Source organism: Bombus affinis, chromosome 7, assembly GCF_024516045.1.
Source record: "Bombus affinis isolate iyBomAffi1 chromosome 7, iyBomAffi1.2, whole genome shotgun sequence".
NCBI classification, from domain to species: Eukaryota; Metazoa; Arthropoda; class Insecta; order Hymenoptera; family Apidae; genus Bombus; species Bombus affinis.
Genome location: NC_066350.1, coordinates 10,471,856 through 10,488,576, shown reverse-complemented (window position 1 = coordinate 10,488,576; position 16,721 = coordinate 10,471,856).

The window sequence follows — 16,721 nt, the reverse complement described above, 5'->3', positions numbered from 1 at the left end:
CGCACTGTGCCTGTACAGCCACTGGTTCGCTCGACAATGTCTATTGGAAGATTTATTCCAATATTTTCAATTAAAGTTAGACAAAGCCGTGTTTGATAACGCCTGCGTGTTTCGCCGCTCTAGTTGCGAAGGTAAAAATAATGTAGTACGCGCGAATGATCAGGAGTGGTTTTCAGCGGTGTCGCTTCACAGGGGAGGGACGTTTCAGGCAGTGGGCTCGGTGTGTGTAGAAAACATCAAGTATGGAAGAATGAACCGCCATCGCGAACGCTAAACAAAGTTCGGTTTACACCGAATATGAAATTTTCGCGTCTGGCCTCGGAGGACGAGTTACTTTTCTTTTAAACAGAGCGATTTTAAGTTTCCTGATGGACGGAGTATTCGGTTCTTTGTTTCGAAACAAATGATAGTTTCGCGTTGAAAGTTCGACTGAATGATTTTCCTTCTATGAAAATAATGATAAAGTTTTTAAGAAGTTAATAGCGAATATCGTTCGAATCTTTGAACGACCGTAAAATCGATAGTCCACGATTATCTAAAGGGTGCAATTAAACGGTTGGGCGACAGGGATGACAGTGAAATTATCATTACGCAAGCTAAACGACTGGATATCGTAATTAGCAGCGTCGCATTACATTGATAATTGATTGCATAACGACTATTCGAGTTACTTATAACAAGCTGAAATGGAAGTTCTGCCTTTCTGTTCTTCGAAAATCATGGAAGCAAAAAAAAATGGAAATCGTTCAATTTCTCTTGTTTTCTCTTCTCTTTGGAAGAGAAAATGGCTCGTGGAAATCTTCGCAATCCTCTCATTTACTTTCTTATGTATCTAAATTTACGAAAGGGAACGATGGTCTTTTATTGTACGTGGCGAATGATAATTGGATGCCCAGTGGAATACCCGCAAATGTCACGTGGTTGTCATGAGAGCTGTCATTGCCTTCTGTTGGCATACATGTGTGTGTGTGTGTGAGAGAGAGAAAACGGGAGATCGACGAGAGAGAGAGTAGGAGGAGGAGAGGTATGCACGTATCGGGCGGCACACTGATTCGCTCGGACAGTTCGATCACTGGCTCGTATACTTGCGACAAGTCCGGAACACGTAGCCTCGGGGAACGGCGGTTGAAGGCGGTGAAAATGGAATTTGAGTGGCATCCGGGGGATCGTGTCTGTATTTATGATTTGATATCAACTTTCCTTTCTGACTCGACGTTGCCGTGTTCCCAGTTTTGCGTCACTGCGCCAAGCTTCGTGAAATTTTACCCCAAATTATAGGTTTATAGAATTAGAGATCTATCGGTTGGCAACTGTTTAGAAGAGGGAACCGTCACGAGACTCACGAATTCATATAAATGCAATAATTCACTGATTAATTATACGAGCAATCCGACACAGAAATGGAAACACATAATTTTCGTTTTCTTTTCGTCGTAATCAGAAATTTAATCATCGTCAAGTAAAAAGTGTCAAAGAGAAAAGAGTGGCTAGTGCGAGGAAAAGATTCGCGGGGTTTGCAAAGGTTGAAGATGCACGCACGCATTGGCGACAGGTCGAAAATCGATTCTTGGTTGAATATGTACAACGCGGAGGGTAGGATGACCCCTGATAATGCGAAATATAGTGCACAGGCGGAGCGAGAGAAGGGAAGTAGGACGTCTGACGTCGAGGGAAGGCTGATGAGGATGAGGATGTTAAAAAGAAAAGGAAAAGCTGGGAGGCACCGAGTATTCGAAGAACAGAAATGGTCTGACGAAGTAATAGGCTCGCCATGGCGTGCCCAGGTATTGTGCCAAGGAGAACAGCTTCAATAAGAAGGGGATGAACGCGTACACGTAGACCAGTACCGATTGACGTCGTATAATCGAAACTTATTAGTCGAACGCGTTACGTCCATCGTTCTATATGTACATATATACATATATCTGAAATTCTCTACTCTTTCACTTTGATGAAATTAATCGTTCACTCTGCTTCCCTTTTTTTTTTTTTATAGAGCTAGTTATTTACAAGGTCGTTCACGTGGAGGAATATAATTTTATTTTTTCAACATTTTTTTCAAGCGTCGTTCACAGCATTCTATTTGATCGGCGTGTCGGCATCAAAATGATTTTCGCAACGACTGAGAGTCGATTTCACGCGAACGACTGGTCGACGTTCGCGCTACAAATTTGCGTTTTGATAACGGTCGGGTTGCGAGGGTGTCAGAGTCGAAATGGGTCAGAAAAAAAATCGCGAAAAAACTGATAAAATACATATACGCAAAATTGAAAAACTCACACGCACAAACTTATACAGCGGCGAAATCGACCAGTAGAGGTTTAAAAATAAATACGACGCGACTGGGGAAATTTTCGATAATGCTTTTGGCGTTTGTCGTAAATAACGTAGCGTTGCCGCGTCTGGTGACACACAAAAACGGCCAGGCGAAAAATTCTCTATCCCGGCAAACCCTCGTGTAACCGGTCGCGACTCGGTTGACGGATACAGTATGTGGCGTTTAAATGATTCTCACGCGCGCGATACGGATCGCGCCTGTTCGACCACCCTTCTGCATCGCTATTCAGCTTAGTGATTTATATAGAAACGCCGAATGAAAGAGAGGGACGAACAGATTATATTGAACGACGATGGTTCACGTGGAATTTATCTTGAGTGTATGGGACAGCACGTACGTACACGTGTCATCTGGCATCGGCGGGAACTGTGTTGGTGCATGTATCACGACACGCGTCCAGCCATTCGCAGGTGATAGAGAATCGCGAGTTCGCTTGTTATTATGCTATGCGCGGTGTGATTTCCAATATGTTGCGAGCGACGACCGTCATAGCGACCCGTTTCGACCTTCGATGCCCAAATGACTGGCCCAGTGGCTAAGAGAAGAGTGCTCGTTCGATCTGTCGCGTTAATGGCCAATACGCGACACATTTCCGATTGGTTCGACCTCGTTCGCCGCGTGGCATCGATGGAATTCGTACTCGTTGTCACGTATAACCAGATGGATGCGTACGTGTGTGTAAATACTGGCGAATTGTGTAGCGACGGTGAACGATAACGTCGTTAAACGGATATTAACTTCGCTGAATAACTGTCTGCGACGTGTGATCAGCTCGAAAATATTGTACATTTATTTGTATCATTGACGAAGATGTTTCGATGAGGGTAGCTTTAAAGGTGACGTAGTATCTACGAGGAAGTCGTTTCTAAAGATTTTTATTGGAAATGCGTTGCAGAATTTGTTAGATTAAAGACACCAAGGGAAGGAGGAAAGGAGATGATAGAAAGGGACGAAGTCAAGGTAGAACACGAAGGTAACGTAAGATCGAAGTTTAAGTGGTTCTTGACTCGAGAGCGAGAAAGAGATTGCCACATGCTCCGACAACGTGACTCTGGTAAACTGGTAATACTGATGCAAGTGTAATACCTAATAGCAGCCCGAAGCGGTGTCGGGGCCAACTCCTTCTAAGTGAATTAACTCTGAGTTAATCTCGAGTTAAGTAAACCCCTAAGTAGACCTCGAGTGTCTTCCGTTCTTCCTTTCCTGCGAAGCCCGCTTCGTCTAGCCTCGTCTAGCCTCGTCTAGCCTTCCATTGCTCGAGCGTATGTAGCCGAAGTACCGTGTGATCGTTAACGATTAGAATCTTTCGAGCCCTCCGAGTGATTACTAGTCACGCCAACTCCTTGGGATCTTTCCGTTTTACTCGCCTACCATACCCCTCATCCAATGAAATAAACGTTACGCCAAACTAAACCAACGAAATACATACTAACCCGTTTAATGAACACACTTTACAAGATTTCTCTGAATTTACCTGATTCGCGGATAAATTCACTGATTCATCGCATTTTTAATCTTCCCTCTGTTCATTAAGATTAACCATAGAACGTCCCGACGACCGGCCATCGTTATACTCAGCAACCCTCTTTTCTCCATCGGGTACAGACGCATATTAATCACCGCGCGACCACACTCCGCTCTCGCGTCATTTTTCCTCCGTTTCGAGATTTTTCCTTTTTCGCGTCTGACAGCATGGGGGCGGAGCGAAACCGCGTTACCGTTATTTTTTGCGCCATTTTTCACTCGCTCGTTTCTCGCACCCTCCTTTACCGCCTCTACCGAGCCACTCCGTCCAGTATATGTGGACGTTGTTCCCGTGCAGTTTCGCTTGTCGCCGTTTCGAACACGATATTTATACAACGAATGGAAAACGTTGATCAACGTCGTTGACGTACCGTCGATTCGGTTGCAGATCGTGCAGGTTTCGTTGACAACGAACCAAGTCGTAAAGAACGGCTCGCCTGCCACGAAACCCAGACGTTTGCATCCATGTCTGCAGTTTTTCATTCTTGATGCTCCTTCCACGGATGTTTCTTCCGGATGTTTGCTTCTCTCGCGTTCACCAGGACGAAGAAAGGTCTCGCGCTTCGACGAGGAAACGTTCCACACCGCTATATACGTAATTGTTACCAAGTTCATTTACATCGCATTAATGCCCAAGCAAAATTGCTGCACTCGCACGCTAACGGACCGATCGTTAAATACAGCTGCCGTTTAATCGGCTTGCACGGTATTACGCCGGGTGTGTGCAACAAAATTATAATCTGCCGGCCTCGTTGTATATTCCGGCGACTATTAATCGTCTACCGAATATGGTTAATAAGCATACTCGATGCGCGCCGATCTATCGATTATTAGGCGTTGCTTCGAAGGTGTGGAGAGGCACGGCCGAAACACTGGTATTTGGAGTTGCTCGATTATCGTACACTGCCGGAAAGAATATATCAGTGGATTGCATCATTTCAATGTATTAAAGTTTTATTTTTCTGGCGTCAAATACACAGTACGGTAGAAGCCTATTTATTTGAATCAAAATTGGACGATAAAGGATTTTGAATCGCTTCTACCGAGTCGAAGAATTTACCTCAATTACTTTGGAAATAAAGATCATCGTTATGTGTTTGCTATTAACACTGAACTAGTAACGAATTTAGTAGATGATTCCCATGATCGTGCAATAAGATTCCACTAATTCTCCACTGTCATCTATGATGTTTTATTCACACGATAGCAGGTAAGAATCGCAAATAAACAAAATCGAACAACAGGGATTCGTTTAATCGTGTACTAATGAAAGATTCATTCCAATAAATGAAATTTTACTCTGTGAAGCAAAGTAATTTGCTAATCGTTTAAACGAATCGTACATTTGACGAAACAACACTTTCAGCCTGTTGGTAAATTCTTACGATGTATTTTAGTATCGTTACCAGAAAATAAGCGATGGACCAATGTGAATAATGCACGAGGGCTTGAGAGAAAGAGGCGGGTACAGAGAGACATGGCGTGTCAGGGTGGAGAGCGACAGGAACCTAATGAAATTACGATGTTACTTGCCTGAAAGACACTATTCAGAGGAGGGTACAAAGACAGCCAAAGCGGTAAAGTCGGTGTTTGTGTCGCAAGCTGCTCGACCACGTACATACACGTACGAAGACATAGGGCGAGACGCGTGCATGAGGGGAAAGTACACGCGCGTCTGTGCGTGTGTGTGTATTATACGGTAGCAGCCGTTGACGCAGAACCGTACAGGTGCACGCGAGATACGATGCTTGCATGTGCATGTAGGTATAGGTAGGCGTAGGCGTGCATGCGCTGAGATGCGTTTCTGCTCTTTCCCCATAGAAAGAGCTGATGCTCGCAAAGCAGCGGAAAAAGAGCTTTGTGAAAAGCGCAATTGACGGGCTTTCTATTAGTAGACGAGGAAATATCGGCAGAGGAAAAGAGAGATGAGACGAGGTGAGAAAGAGAGAGGGGACCATCGATGGAAGACCGGTTGGGGCTAGACTTTTATGGAATGGACGAGGAGAAAGAGCGCGAGAGACAGAGATCGAACACGGAAGGTGAAATAAAAAACAGAACGAAAAAAGAAAATAACGAACGAAAGGAAGAGAAAACGGAGAGAAGGAGTGGGGGAGAAAGGGAAAAGCAAACGACCCTCCGTTTTACTTTCCTTCTCTTCTTCTTCTTTTTCTTCTCTTCTTTTCTTTCGGCCTTTTTCCATTTTTACATTAAGCGACTAAATTTCCATGTGTGCCCGGCTACGTTGAATATTCGCCCGGAAAGCCGTCCGATCGGTTCGCATCCTTTGATGTGCCGCGGCTTTTTTTGTTGTACACCGACTGAAAACACGAATCGATTTTGCGCTGATTCGCGCCGAGGTGTAGAGCTACCACCTCTCTTTACCTTCCACCATCTGCTCCATTTCCATTCCCTGTTCCTCCATCCGTCCTTTCGTTACCAGGTTTTCCGGAGGATCGTCAACCAGACGCAGCTTGCAACCGTCAGTTACAAACGACAGCCAGCGAAGGTTTCGCAGTGAAAACATAAAAGCTCCACGACCTTCCTCGTGCATTGCAAAATGTCTTTTAACCTTTAAGCGGCGCACGCGTTTGCGTATATCGATCGGCCATCACGGGAAACTCCATTAATAAATCGTATTTACGAAGAAAGAAAAAAAAGGAAAGATAGAACGCGGGCCGCTTTGACACCGGGTGTTCGCGATCACGACGATGTTCTTTTTCTCTTTTCGCCCTCCGTCGCTACGCGAACCATCCGAAAATTAATAGTTCGGTCCGGTGCCGTCTGGTTGTACCGGATATGGAATATTGCGCGCAAGATTCAACGAGTAGCCCGATTGACGTTGGTTACACATCCTCCCAACTGTATCCTGGCGCCTGTTTCTCATTCCACGCATACACGTTCATTGTTTGTCGAGTGGAAGGCATGAGATTCAAACGGAAATCAGTACACGAATCATGACCAAAGTTCGACGTTCTCCATCGTTTGTCCCGAAAGCATCGGGCCACGGAACAATGCGACAACATCCTATAATTATGTTAAGTACGCCACTGGAACACGGCAACTGTATAGTATGGCAACTAAACTAGCACCACCAATAATCGTGCACTTGGTTTGCTCAGATTCCCTCTTGTAGACGGTGAAGAGGGTGGGGATGGAGTGCATATTACGAGCCAGCCTATAACATAACGTTGTTACGAAGCATCGCGACCGACCATCTCTGTAGTGATCAGACACTAACTAACCACATTTCGATAGCGCTCGCGCGTGCCTATACTCGTGAACGCGAGTATAAACGCGTGTGCAAGTATTTATCGTCGGTACAATGGAAAACGTAAACACATATCGAGGAACGAAGGTAATAAATCTTATCGGTAAAATGAATTAAGCAGTTGCTTACGACGGTGTTTATATTTCGATTCCTATGGAATTAAGTACCAGATACATATACCTATATAGTATTATGTAAATAGGTACCCGATAAAACGCACGATCACGAGCAAATAAATATTCAATCAGTTCTGTCACCCTTTCCCGTTGCACCCGCGCGGTACAGCCACGACAAAACAATTAAATTGGACAATAAAATTTTAATCTTTCGTTTGAACGGGTATCGAGTTTGTCCGAGGGGGAAAAAAAAAGAACAACTTCAGCGAGTTTCGCGAAACTGGTTGCCATCTGGCTATACCGCAATAACGCGTGTTGTTTTTTCCGTGCAGTTGCCATCGTTTTGTAAATTAATGCCCGGTTACTACATCGGTATCGTTCTTTGACGATGCGTCCGTATTGGCTGGCTTTTAACACGTCCCTCGATCATTACCAATTAGCGACTGACTAACGAACAAAATAAACTCACCGTTTTTCCACTCCGCGAAGCTACAGCTTTTCGTTCGGTTAGCGGAATATAATATCTCACGGAAATCAATTAACTACGGATGGAAGGAATCGTTGTTTGTCTGGCAACGTTTGCTCGACCGTTAGAATTATGCGTTAGCGGGCAATTATCATCGACACTCAAACGTGGACACCGGCTGTACCTACCTGCTGGAAATATCAGTTCAAGCAGGCTCGATCCAGAGGGGGGAAAAGGGGGGAGCGTTAGATCGGAGCAGAAGCGGTGATGGCTGACGTATCCTGTATTCCACAGTGACGGCAGACAAGCACGTATATCAAATAATTAGATTTCGGCCTGAAACGTCAATAACCATGTCAAACCATTACCCGTACGAGACCCTGTCGGCCGGTTCGTTACTAAATGGTTGGTGGACCCGGCCGATGATCGGCGGGGATGTTAGGCAGGAAAACGCTCGCCTGTCTGCCTGCTCGTCCGCTTGCCTGGACGACTGCTCGCAAATTTAACCGTGTTAGCAAACAACTCATTTAACGAAATTAGGGGCTGGAGCGTCGCTTAAAATCGGAGAAATAAAATTACGTTTGAAAGGGGTGGCCGAGTGGAAAGTAACGGGAGGCCGTACAGAGCACTGTACGGCCTTCTTTTCTCTCTGTCTGATGCTCGCCGTACTATCCAAGCGTTGCCTGTCAGGCGAATTTCTCGGTCGCCATCGGCCACTGATTGCTAGAGGGGCACATTTCTCGGATATTTCTTTGGAAATGAATTTTATCGAAGGAAATCTTTCAGCTACGAGGATCGATGTTCTTGGAACCTTTTCGTATCGCAACAGAGAACGATGGAGAGAGCTCGTGGGATGAACCTCGTGAAATCGAATCGGTCAATGGGAATAGGAGCGGATTAAGAAGATCTTCTCTCCGAGAGTAGAAGAGTCTCCGTAAATCTCTTCCTTTATCGTTTTTAAATGTAACCAGTCTTGCGATTCTTAAACCAGTAACCAATCAGCCTTTCGTAACGTGAATTCAAAACATTGAAAACGAGATAAAATTTTTCACGTAATTCCGATTGCGAAACGTTGCGTAGATTAGTGGTACAGAATGTCTGGCTGATAATAAGGGAATGGCAAGAGTAAGCGAGGCGCGGTGATAGCGGAATAGGTTTGTTTAAAGCGCGAAGGAAACGTCGTCGATGTCAAACGTCGCAGCCCCGAGTGTAACAATGGACGACGTTGCGCCTTCCGTTCGAGATACGATTCGTCGTAGTCGTCTCGTCGGTCGGTCGGTACGCGCTCGCGACCAGGCAATCGCGCACACAATTGTACACGCGCGCACATTGTGTGTGGCCGCCCATACAGCACCGCGCGAAACCCAACCGTACAGCTATCACTGGCTCGCCATCTGACAGCCTTCCCTCGACTGTTCTCCTCCTTCCTAACGTCATTGTTCGGACGTAACCGCGTACGGACTAAACTTGCGTGCAGCTGTACGACAGGAAAACTTTTGGGAACTCGTCAGGCTCACGACGGGGCCGGTAGCTGTCCGCTCGAAATTAGAGGCACACGCGTGAATTCGATGAACTCGTTTTCAAAATTAGGCGTCGCAGTTGAATTCTAGGATCGTCACGAGTCGGTTGCTTCAATCGGAAATAAAAGAGATTTAGTTTTTATAAATAAATATAGTTCGATGGGGATCGTCGGGGTTTATTCACGCGGCTATCAGGTTAATTTGCTGAACTTGTTAAAAGTTGTTAACGCCGCTAATGTATCGAGTCATATTTCTGACGAGGATCGTGTGAATTTGACACGTGTTTATGACGCAGATTATGCAGCTATTTTGATATAATATATTGCGAAAATACATCGTGGTGGTTAATGTGGTAAACAATACCAGGAGAAGTTATTAAAAGAATCACAAGTTTGTTGGTTAATCGTACTAAAATATCCGAGTGTCTAAATACCGTGTTTGTGTTTCGGCACGATGAAAAATAAGCGTATCTCTTAGGCATCGCTAATTAACAACGTTGTAATTGTATAACTGAATACAGCTGATCGATCGGATATGTGAATTGGAACAGGAATATGTAATGTGAACATTCTGCACGCGGTAACGATGAAATAGAAAAGACGGTGGAGTGGAAAGAACGTCACAGTGAAATATTAAAACGAAAGGAACAAAAAGGCAATATTAAAAAGCGCCGTAGTTTAAACGCTGGACAAACAGACGAACGACAAAACATGTTTTTCTATTCGTCAAGAATTTTATTTGCTCGCGCAGCCGCTGGTCGTTATTAACCGAGTTCGCTGACGGAAACGTTTTAATAAGTTAGCCGCGGGTAACATGATTTTTGCAATTCGAGAAATTGCAGTGTCGCTGGTAAAGCAAAGGAAGAACATGGTAACAATGCCTTGAATAAGTGGACGAAAGCGCGTGCAAGGGCCCGCTTCGAAATTACGTTGTGCTAATTGTGAAAGTTTGCGATCCCCGATGGTATATGGGCGTGGAAAAGGAGCGCGTGCTTTTTTCCAGATTGCCAGCGTCGAACGTTTATTTGAATTCCTCGCATAACTATGCACGTTTATGTATCCGTTACGTTACGGAAACCGCTTGCGGCTGAAGTTCTTATCGATCGATAGCTACGCAACAGCAGCGTAAAAGAAAAAGGAAATAAAATGTGCACATGGCATAAATATCCCATATAACAACGCGTTAATCTTTCGCGTTGAACGATCGACGAACAATTTCTACTTTGTCGATTATCCTGGCATCCATCTTCCCACGCTCTCCTTCAATTTTCCTCTTCTTCTTTTCCTTCTTCTTCTTCTTCTTCTTCTTCTTCTTCTTCTACTTCTTCTTCTTCTTTGTCATTCTTATTCTTCTTCCAGCTTCGTTCAACATTTCCTCGTTGTTACCTTCCTCCTCTGTTTCTCTCTCGTCGCCGGCCGAACAAAAGATCCTTCCAAGTTTCTTATTTAATTAAACTTCGCGAAACAACCGGTAATGAATTTAGATATCCTGATGCGTTTCGTTCGCGGCAAAGAGATACGTCCTGACCGTCTCCTCGGCGGGAGTTTGCGTTTCCACTGTCCTGACATACCGTGAGACGTCGACCCCGTGATTAAACTGGTCGCAGTGGTGCGAGTCAACCATGGAACAGGCACGTTCCGTTAGATACGCACGTTACGTAAATGGAAACGGACGATATTTCTTTCGATTTACACGTTAAATATTATTTCTTACGGTAGAATTAAGATGATATAAATTATTAATTATTCTTAGATCACGAATATCGTAAATAATTTCGAAATCGAATATTCTAATCGATAGTCTTCATATAAATTAAAGTTCCTTCGGTATTCCCATATAGATGTCTCAAGTTCGACGATTGTTTCCCGCGGCACGCATGAACACGTATCGACGTCAACTCGTGTCTCGTCGCAAGTTTCAGTTTGTCTTGCGGCTGATTGCCAGGCGTATCGCAATTATTGGATGAGCAAAGAGCCGTGGGCGTAAGGCGGTATCATCGAGTTTCACGCAACACGCTGTTTCGTCTGATCTCTGAGGGCACGAATCGATCTGACCCGATTTCTGGCTTCCCCTTCGAGATACTCCAACACTTTCGGTAAAGTCAAAATCGTTGTCGGTTATCGACGTGTATTTGGAAATATTCGATCGGAAAGTAATCTTAAAATCGCGATTTCGCAATAGTGATATCTGCTAGATTTTCTTTCGAGTCTCAGGTTTTTGTATCTGTGCGTAAATATTCTCTTTGAGTTCATCGGATTATTACGTTGAAACGAATGTTACCGAGAACGGTATCGTATCGTTTTAATATTACGATGCAGAATCAGTTAAATCTTCAGCATAAAAAGGAATTTACATAATTCTATGAGAACGTTTCAGGTATAATACGTCAGAAAACCGAACGACTAAAAGAAAAGTGTCTAGACAGGCACAATTATCATAATAACGCGAGGTACTGACAGTTTATAGCGACGCTTTTATTAACGAAATTAATTTCGCTAATATACAATTAGTTCCGTAATTGAGTGATTTAATACGGTTTGATTATTGAATGCGTTAATAATGAATTTCATTTGATTATAATATCGTATCGGTGAAGATCGAAGAGATTATAACACAGATAAAATGCTCCTCTTACGGATTTCGATTTTCGAACAATGCTATTGCAAAAAGACGGGAAGAAATAATGTCGAAAGACTTTTCGTACTCGAACTGTTCAACAAATTTTTACCAAAGTGAGAACGAGGATCGATTTCCATTTCCGGCTTCATTGCGTTTTCCAATTAAAGGTCGCGTCAAAGTTTCTTAAGCGGCGGACGTCAATTTCCTCGCACTTACTCCGCAAAGAGAGTGACTAGGGACGGAATTCTCTCTAAATTAAGTTCTCGATGACTTTGAGTATGGGCTGCGTTGGATACCGTTGACAGGGGACCAAAGGAGAAACTGCAGGACGCGAGCAGAACGTTAAATACCCGCGCTCTATTCTTCGTTCTTAATTCTTTCTCAATTAATCGGAATCGCGTGTCACGTTTAACGTTGAAAAATTCCAATCGCAAAGTCACCGTGTGCGGCGGACATCGCGAAAACGAGCAATTTTTCCGGCAATTAACTTTCGAAGCCTCTGGAATCGCGTAACGACGAAACATTACTCTCGGACAATTATCGATTCGCGGCAGGTGGCTCGTTCGAATTCGAGTCGGTCGTTTTGACCGAAACGCGAAACACGCCATGTTAATTTTCGTTGCTTTTGCGTAAATAGGCGTTAAGTTTAACTACCCGTGAAGGCGGCGCGACGCAGCCATCAATTCCCTCGCATCGACCGTCCGTTTTCCTGTTTTCGTGACTTCACAGAGCCTAGCGCTGATCCTGTAAACCGTTTCGCGAAAAACTCTCTGCCCAAGCAGTTAGAGATCGCTTCCGTTAAGCCCGTTAACTGAAATATCACCCCGATAACGAGAACGTACTGGAAGAATGGGAAAAGAGATGGAGCCCTGGAGAAAGAAAAAAAAAACGAGAAATAGTAGGGTATACATATATACATATATATATACGAGATATATATACATATACGAGAGAAAAAAAAAAGAGAGATGCTGGAGATGGAGCAATTGTATCTATTTGTTCGAGAGTACCAGATCCAGCTAAAGCATAGAGTGGGTTGTACATAAACTGGTATATACCGCCGGATACACATACACGCGCATAGTACAGGCTACGGGTAGAGAGCTTAACGGGATCAACGGTCGTTTAGTATCATTTTATCCGTGGGCTTAAGCGGTAATTTTTGCGAATAAACTAGGTGAATTGTACACACAGTTCAACCATCGCGCGTGCGGCTATTTAACGAATTTACAGCGGGGACCGATCTGTTTCGGATTTGCCCGCGAACTACGACCTCGAAAATTCGATTGCGGCTCTCTCGATGATTCATTTATAGTACCGGTCACCTGGACCGCGATCCCACGTTAATTACGAACCTGCAGTGAACTATCGCGAGTTTCACGCGGGAAAAAAAGATAAAAAAAGAGTGTTCGATAGGGAATTTTCGAATCGCGCTACGGCTCGTCCGTTTCCGTTTAACTTGATCGGTTGGCAATCGTCACGTTTTAAGAGTATCGTTCCGATTTGGACGCGATTCAAGGGACTAGCTATTTCGAACAACGACAGGAATACTATCGTCCATTCGGTCGATCAGCGAATCCGGGACGGCGCGTGCCGGAAACGCGGTTAATTGTTTATACGATGCAGATTGAATACTCGCTTAATGATTCATTGGATCCAATAGATCTTGAAATTGGATACAAACGATAATGGAACCGTGACAGGACAGTTCGATGCGATTGATGAAACCGTCCGCGGCCACGTTGCGCGCCGTTCCGTTTAATATAAATCCGATTTCGAGCATCGATTTATACAGCTGGAAAATAGTTCTCCGCACTCTGAAGGATTATCATCGTTCCTCGAGCGGCAACGTTATAACACCTATAAATTTCGAAACGCTTTACTCATCGGCCGGATTAAACCGTAATTAAATTGACGATCGTGGCTGGCGAAGATTTCGTAACCTCCCGGATGCAGACATCGTCGCGATCATCTTTTTAACATCTACCTCACCTCCGTGGAAGGGCTTCGTCGCGCAAACCACCATTAAGACTCTCTCTCATTCTCTCTGTCTCTCTCTAGCTGTCTGTCTGTCTCTCTTTCTCTCGTTGAAACCTTAAACCTTCGAATCCTCAAAGGAAGAGACCAAGAAAGCGGTTACTCGGCAAATGATACCAATTACCAGGTCCAATCGGATAACTTAATCCCGAAGCGATTTGCCGAGTTGGCGCAGGTGGTTTGCGGTTTAATCGTGACTGGTAGCAACCATGCACAAGGCAACGTCGAGACCAAAAAACACGATGCTGCACCATCCAGGCTGGCAGGCTTACCTACTCGAACGGTCAGACGAGCTTAGTATGCATTGCATGAAGGCACCGCGTATATCCATTATATTACGATCCCTTCCTCCCATGCTACCTACTCTTCCTCCCTGCAGCTCCGTTCTTCCTTGCAGCTCCCCGTACTGCTATATCCACTGGAAGAGATTTTCTGGCGGATGGTTCTCCGCTATTATCCGGGCGCTATCTGCTTCACTCCTCTCTTCATACCCCATGTACCCTCTCCTTTATGTGCACCCGTTATATGGAGAGGTATTTACCTGAATACGATCCCTGCAGTGTAGCTCACGTGCGTCTGCAGCCTAGGCTCACACAGAATACCCGCGCCTATTCGCGTTACCGCCAGATATATTCGAGCAGTCTGTGCCACGAGCCAAGCACCTATGCCCTGCTTCAACCGCAATCCAATACTAGAGAGCGTTGAAATGCACGAGCTTCGTCTGTGTGCGGCTGCGTGTACGTATATGTGTTACTGTTTATGTCCGTACGCGTATGTAGAACGCACGGTAAAACGGGGAAGCATAGAATGCCGGTAAGAGGTGGCGGTACGCGTCAACGCGTAGACAGTATTCTACCGTGGCGCGACGAGATCAAACTACCAAGCTCGGGGTAAATCGGTCGAGCGTGGTAGAGGTGCAACAGCAGAATCAAACCTAGTTTAACGTCAAACGTTTGGCGTATTTACATTGTCGTTAATACCAGGTCCACCCTGTTAACTTCGCCCAGCAATTTCGCTGTTTCTCGCTGTGCAACCACATTTTCAGCCACTAACGGTATCTGCAGATGTGCACGCAGCACCACCACCCCTCGTTCAAGCCGCGCCACCTCCCGTAAGGACGAGATGCCGTGCCCATGGACCCGGTCGTATTGCCTTCCGGGGTGTAAAATAAAATTTTACAACATTTCGAGGCTTCGTCTCTAATTTGATCGTAACCGGTTTTCCCACGGACCGCTATCACGGCCCATTACCAAGAAATTTCATTTTTTTCTTGCTCAATTTCACTTCTTCCCCCCCCCCACTCTCTCTCTCTTTCTCTCTCTCCTTCTGTCTTTCTCCATCTCTCCGTACGTCTGGTATTAACCGTTACTACCACCACTATTTCGACCGCTTTTCGTAAACGATCCTCGTAGCGTTTCGCTGCGATCACCAGGAGAATGAGGATTCGTGGGTCGGCCCAATGTCTCGAGATCGTTTCCCCTAAGTCCAGATATCGTTATATCGTATTCGTTGGCCGCTATCGAAACGATCTCCGGAAACTTTAATTGCGACAGAGTTTGGAATTCGACGAAAGATGGAAGGCATTAAATCGTACTGGGATTTCCTTTCTTCTCTCTATCGTTCCTCCTTTTTTGTTCTCCTTTTTTTGGGGGATATTTCACTTAAAACCGTATAACGTTACGTCGAACGTAACAGCTCCGGAAACGGTTTCTTTTCATTACGTTAATAGACCAGGCGAGAGTTAATTCCCTTTTTCTAGCCGCAGACGCATCGTCTCGTCACGGTTCGCTTTTCCCTCGATTCCTTCATTTATCTCAGTTTCTCTCGATCGATCGAACGTGTCGGGACCGCCGGCGGCATGTACACGATACGAAAACTTGCAAGTCCGTACAAACAGCGGCAAGTTCATTGCCTCGATCCGTATATGATACGCGGAGAGGAAGTTCCGCGAGAAATCCGCGCTCGCGGTTTTATTGCTCGTTTCGCGTCGCCATCGAATCACGAACCGCTTGTCCGATACCTGGATTCTCTTCGCTTTCGCGGCTACGACCGGCAGAAAGCGGGAGAGAAGGGAAACGTTAATGTCCGTCGAAAAAAACCTGCGCTGCCGGTAGTTTCCCACGGCAAATTGATTTAATATACGCGCGGGCAAGTGGGTGACGCCGGCGATGAGAGCCGCGTCGCCTGTACGCATCTCGATTTTCGCATTTCATGAGCATAACAAATCCGGTAAATCCGATTTCGCCTTCGCGGATGGAACCTCTCGTATTGGACAACGTTATTTCGAACGGAAATTCGCGTTGCGTTCAGCGTTGATTTCGCGCCTCCTCCTTTTGATCCCCGTTTTCCTCCTCGCTTCTATACGCGTCTTAATTGCGAACGAACGCCTCTCGACTGTGAGTGTGTGTGTGTGTTATTTATCTAGACGGAAAAGAAATACGCCGTTGCAATCGACCACGGAATTCCATAGACTGAAATCAATCATTCTCTGAATTCAACGTTGATCCCGTATTCGAAAGAGACCTCAGACCGTGTTCACGGGCCTTTCACGGTTCCTTTCACGACTCTGCCAATCCCCTTTCCATCGGCAGGAAAATACGTAAACGAAGATAGACGCGCGTATTCCCAGATAGGATCGGGGAATATGTGCATCCTCGGAGGCAACGAATCGTTGGATGTTTGCCGACTGTACGATATAAGGTGAACCGTTGGATGTCGCGCCGCATCTTGTCAACGATATTTCGCCAAATGTTATTAGGGATCGTTTCTTTGAACGTTTCCATAGGAGAAAATATCCCGTGACATCTCGGCGTATTACCAAATTCGCAAACAT